General features: G+C 39.3%; 1 pseudogene; it reads left to right on the forward strand.

Moving 5' to 3' along the window:
* The first annotated feature begins 3,269 nt into the window (after positions 1–3,269).
* On the forward strand, positions 3,270–4,730 carry LOC142140212 (polymerase delta-interacting protein 3 pseudogene; annotated as a pseudogene).
* The last annotated feature ends 1,367 nt before the right edge of the window (positions 4,731–6,097 follow it).

The raw sequence follows: 6,097 nt of genomic DNA on the forward strand, positions 1-6,097 counted from the left end.
TGTATAATAAATAACATGGGAACCACAGGAGCAGGTTCTGTAAAAGGTTTGCACCAGTTAATATATGGGTGAAGCTGGTTAAAAGGGAGGGCTGCACCCTGGTCTCTGTTTGCTGGTTCATAAATCCTATGTAAAGGCATGTATACACATGCTCTAACTCTAGAGGCACTGTGAAGAATATAATCTGGGTCACAATAGGCATGGGTACAATGATTTCTATTAGATTAGCAATACCATGTGACCAGAAGGATTCAGGTATCCAAAAGGACACCCAATTGCTCTCTACATTGGAATCAGGGGCCTCCGGTTTGCTGAAGTTCGTAGCTGCATAACTAAGAACACAGTGTCATTGGTCAGCAGTCGTAGGATTTAATTCAATAACACTCTAAGGGGGGTATTCAAATGTCCGCCGGATCGAGCGCTCAAAAAATATTACCGTTAATACGGTAATCTCTCGCTGGATTTCAGCACGCAGTTCCTTGAGCTGCGAGCTGAAATCCAGCGAGTAAATTACCGTATTAACGGTTTTTCTGCCCCAAAGTGTAAGATAGTCATTGCCGAGTTGTGGCACTCAGAGGGTTAAAATACTGTATTAGGTTTAACCTCTTCAGTAATACTCCACTGTCATGTGATAAATGAATAACCCATTTGAAGCAACCTCTAGATTACGATAATTGTCAAGAAATGTTTCCCGGCTCCACATTCCTAATGTCCTGACGTAATGGCCATAAAATGATATGTATATAATACATGAACGGGGTGAACTATATAAACAACTATGAATCATATCCTAATCTTTGATCTCTGAAATCATTCATTGAGATACATTATTGCTTTCCCTTCAGTTGCCATATTAGGACATTCCTTATCCATGCCAGAGAGTGACAGAGAAAGATAAAATACTTCACACTTGTTTATACACAACCTTTGGCCAATGTTAACAACACTCCTACATTCTTGTCTGTCGCCTTCAAATTTACCTCTGCTAGATAATACTCAGCAAAAAATTCCCACAACATAACCCCTTCACCTTACACCGCCCTGGCCCCTCCCCAATGCAGCATGTTGTCACACAAACTTCTCAGATGACACCTGTCTGACTCACAGCTCTCCTGTCTATACTTAAAAAAATATATTACTAATACTTCATAACACAACAATTTTTGAAATATTAAAATGTTTTAATTTTAATTTTAGAATTACTGCTGGTATACTATACGGAATAATTCACCCATGGTTGGGAAATGTAAAGATTACAGAAATCTACTGTACCCTGTTTTATATGGTCATTGAACTCCTTGGTAACTTGTCATGTCCTTGTATTTCACAGTTGGGACTGCATGATCCCATATATCATATACTCCAAGTTTATCAAGATGTTCAGTAGGTTAGCATTTAGTATCTCAGTCAATATAGCATTCTACATTTTGTAGTTCTAGCAAACAAAAAATGGTTTCTTATTTGTAAGAGCATATTCTTCTAAACACATTGGATGTACCTAACAATGGTATAAATGCCTTCAAATGGATCTTCACCTATTTTTTTCATATATTCCCATTGATAATAAGATCATCATCCTTTTTATAGCACCACTAATTCTGCAGTGCTGTACAGATAACTCAGTTCAGTCCCTTGCCTCAATGGAGCTTACAATCTAAATTCCCTAACACACAGACTACGGTCAGTTTGATAGCAGCCAATTAACCTAGTGTGGGAGAAAACCGGAGCGTCTGGAGGAAACCCACAAAAACTTGTGGAGAACATACAAACTCCACACAGATAAGGTCATGGTCAGGAATCGAACTCATGACCTTAGTGCTTTGAAGCAGAAGTGCTAACCACTAAGCCACCATGCTGCCCAAAGATCACTTGTAAATTGTTAACTTTTCTGCTGCCTTTGTGTTCTGCAGATTTTTTGAAATGTATCTTAGCTAAGTTTCAAAAGATAATCGTCTATCCTCTACAATAGAACTTGATCTAGTCATTGCTACTGTTATTTACATGGTTGAAACAATGCTGCAGCACTCTATAAGCTGATGTTGCTTTTCAAATAATGCTTAAAGTAATAGTATCAATTAAAGAAAATTAAGATTGTGTACTGGTAAGTATATCTATTTCAATAAACTAATCATATTTATCCAACTGATTATTTCCTAATATAAATATAATTTAAGCCATTCACCATTACTGACATGTAAACATCTCAGCAATACTGTTTGACTTATCTGGGTGATACAAAGAACTACAGTTGAAGGAAAAGTCCATCTTTTTTGTCATTTTTGCTGTTATTAAGTATAAACCTGATGTCTTCATGATGATTAAAAATTAATTATTGCTGCAATTTAGAAATATTTTATTATTTTTTGTGAAGAGCTAACAGTTTTACTCAAGAAACCATCAGTTCTCCCTTTAAACTAATCTATCACAACCTACTCTCTTCAGAGTTATCATAAACCAAATGATCTCCTCTGTTCCCACTATGTAACTTTGTAAAACCAAGCTAAGTCTGACAGGTGAATTCAGAACACAGAAAGATGAACTTATTAAGTGTAATTTAATATGAAAAATAAATACACAATTCTTGTGTCGTTTCCTTCGGGTGCTCCGGTTTCCTCCCACACTCTAAAAACATACTGGTAGGTTAATTGGCTGCTAACAAATTGATCCTAGTCTGTGTGTGTGTGTGTGTGTCTGTCTGTCTGTGTGTAAGGGAATTTAGACTGTAAGCCCCAACGGGGCAGGGACTGATGTGAGTGAGTTCTCCGTACAGCGCTGCGGAATTAGTGGCGCTATATAAATAAATGGTAATAATAATAATAATAATTAATAATAAGATGGATAACAATTAACATACAGACATACAAATATATAATACAATCGTTTATTATAAAAAACAAAACAAAAAGGAATAAACAACAGAATTGGCAAAGTCACAAATGATCCATTTTCTGTCTGCTGGGAGAACACTTCTCAATATGAAATTTACTCCCAAAAAGTGATACTCTAACACCCTCCCTTCATTTGATCCCACAAATGAAGATGATGTATCTACTTTCTTCTTATCTTCCTACTCTACCATCTGTCCCCTTAAATCTATACCCTCGCAAATTGGTAGAACCCTGTCTCCTGTGCTTATCCCAGCCCTCACTGAATTCTGTAATCTCTTTCTCTAATGGTATTTTTCCATGATTGTTCAAGCACACAATGATTACTCCTTTTCTTAAAAAAAACAACATTCTGCACTTTTCTACAGTTGTTGCGGTGCTGGTGCGGGTTTGTGTTCGTAATATGGCCGAATTGTCGTTGGATGAACTGACCAGAAAAAGAGGAATGGCGACGGGAACTGGAATGCCGAGCAGGGTCAGTAACAGGGGAGGTTTAGGAGGCATGAGATCCAGGCTCCACCCATCTGTAGGCAATCGCCCACTTGCCACCAGTTTCCAGAGAACATTTGACGCTCGTCGGAAAATTGGTGTGACAGATGCACGCCTAAAACTAGGGATAAAGGATGGAAGTGAAAAACTGGCCGCTAAAGATGCTCGCTTCCGCATAAAGGGTAAAGTGCAGGATGCCCGTGAAACGCTGAATTCTAGAAAGCAGCAGATCACAGCTGCCAAAGTGATGAATGCTCGTGAAAAGATCAGTTTAAAGAGGAATGCACCAGTAGTAGCTATTAACCCACCTGTTGCACAAGGTTCTTCAACAATAAATATCACCAAGACCATCCAGATTCAACAGCATAAGACCTCTTCAGGTCTAAATAACACTGCTAAAAGAATGCGAATAAGTGTTGTCAACTACCAGCCTGTAAAACAGCAGATTTTGGCTCAAGATGTGGATGATGATCATGATGATGATGATATGGAACTTGCTCACATCCCCACCAAACAGAGGAAGATCACAGCTGCATACACTGTGCAGAAATGGCCAGGACTGTTGGGGAGTCCATTTTCGCTGGGCCAAACATTACCCCTCAGTAAGGTTCTGCAAAACGATACATACACAGCACCCACTGCTAATCAGCCTGCCCCCACAGCACCTTTACTACACACTAAAACCCTGACCAATATGTCACGGACTCTTGTCCCAAAGGAGGCAGTGTCTCCAGTGCCAGCTCCAACAGAGTCTGTTTTCAGCCCCTTTAAAGGCACGAAAATGACGGTAACTAATTTGCACCCAAGGGTCACAGAGGAAGATATAGTGGAGTTATTCTGTGTATGTGGAGCCCTGAAGCGTGCCCGCTTGCTGAGCCCAGGTGTTTCGGAAGCAGTGTTTGTCAGAAAGGAAGATGCTGTTGGTGCCTACAAAAAATACAACAACAGATATTTAGATGGACAACCAATGAAATGTAATCTTCATTTGAATGGCAGTGTGATAACTTCAGACCAGCCCATTCTGTTGCGATTAAGTGATACGCCATTAACAGCAAAGAAAGAAGGGGAACTACGGAGAAATAACACATCCGCCAATGCTGCTCCCAACCCACCAGCTGAAGTTGATCCAGACACCATCCTAAAAGCACTCTTTAAATCTTCAGGGTCATCAGCCGTAGTCCAGCCAACTGCTTTCAAGATCAAACTCTGATAAGACGATACATACACAGCACCCACACTAATGCAGATGGCAACAGAAGAGCTTATTCTGTCTTTGACCAATCCATTGATGGACCATGAGACTCTAGGACAAAATTACTATTTTGTTTCCGTGAGATTTTGTTTAGTGCTGCTCACCAGCTGATTAATGTTAAAAAGAATTAGACGGTAGGTATTGGACAATCAAGCCTCTTCACAGCATAATAGTATAATTCATCTGTGGTCTTTAGCCACGTTTCACTTTTCCCTTCCCCCTCGCCCAAGCATTCTGAAACCGCACAGTGTGGTTACTTTTCCTATCATGGGCAACTAAATGTACAGTAAGTCGCATACCTTGTTTAAAGTTCTTCAATAATCTTTCTACTAAAAAGAAAAAACTTTTTTGTTGTTCTAAAATTATTGTAATATATGTTGAGCTCCCGCAAAATATTTAAATGAGTAACTGGGTACACCAAAGAGGTGGGTTTCTTAAGAAAAGACTACATTTTTACAATTTATACATTTCATATTGATGCTGTTATTATACATTAAAGAGGATATCCAACTTCATTTTATTGATAAAAAATTTTGAAATGTGCATTACAAGTGTTTGGCAACTTCTGTGCTGTGTGCCCGCAGTCACCTATGTAACCTCTAATTGGGCACTAGATGTAGTTTAGGAGGGGTGGGAATGGATGCACTCTACCTGACTACTCGGCATTGTGCCCTGGCAACCCTTGTGGAATAAATTGGAATACATTAAAGGACCAATAAACATAAAATGCAAAAAAAACCAAAAAAAACCCCCAACATTCTGACCCATACTTTCTCTCACATTACCATGCCATACCTAAGTTCCCATGTGCCTCTAAGCTTCTTGAGAGAATTGCCTACACTCCCTTCATGCGCTTTCTTTCCTGACACAATTGGTTCCTCTTCAGTCAGGCTTTTATTCTCAACACTCCACAGAGACTGCATTGACTATGGTTATTAACAATTTGATCACTGATCAATCTAAAGGCCATTATTCACTTTTATTTCTCCTGGATCTCTCGGCTGCATTTGACACTCTCTTCTCATACAAACACTACAATCCCTAGGATTTGAAGAAACTGTCCTATCCTGGTACTCATCCTACCTATCTAATCGCCTTTTCAGTGTTCGTTTCTCTGGATACACCGCTGATCAGCTTTCTTTATCAGTTGGAGTACCACAAGGCTCAGTCCTAGGTCTTCTGCTATTCACTTTCTACACCACTTCTCTTGGAAGACTAATAAGCTCCTTTGTGGATGATGCACAAATGTATCTATCCTCTCCTGAGCTCTCATCATCTGTGTTGTCTCGTGTTACTGACTGTCTTTCTGCCATTTCATCTTGAATGTTCTCTCACCAACTCAAACTCAATCTTTCAAAAACAGAATTAATGATATTCCCATCCAAAAACAGAAGCTTCCTGCCTGACATTTCTATTTCTGTTGACAACATGACCATAAATCCCATCCCGCAAGCTCGCTGGTGCATTTGAC

This window comes from Mixophyes fleayi, chromosome 2 (genome assembly GCF_038048845.1).
Source record: "Mixophyes fleayi isolate aMixFle1 chromosome 2, aMixFle1.hap1, whole genome shotgun sequence".
In the NCBI taxonomy this organism is placed as follows: domain Eukaryota; kingdom Metazoa; phylum Chordata; class Amphibia; order Anura; family Limnodynastidae; genus Mixophyes; species Mixophyes fleayi.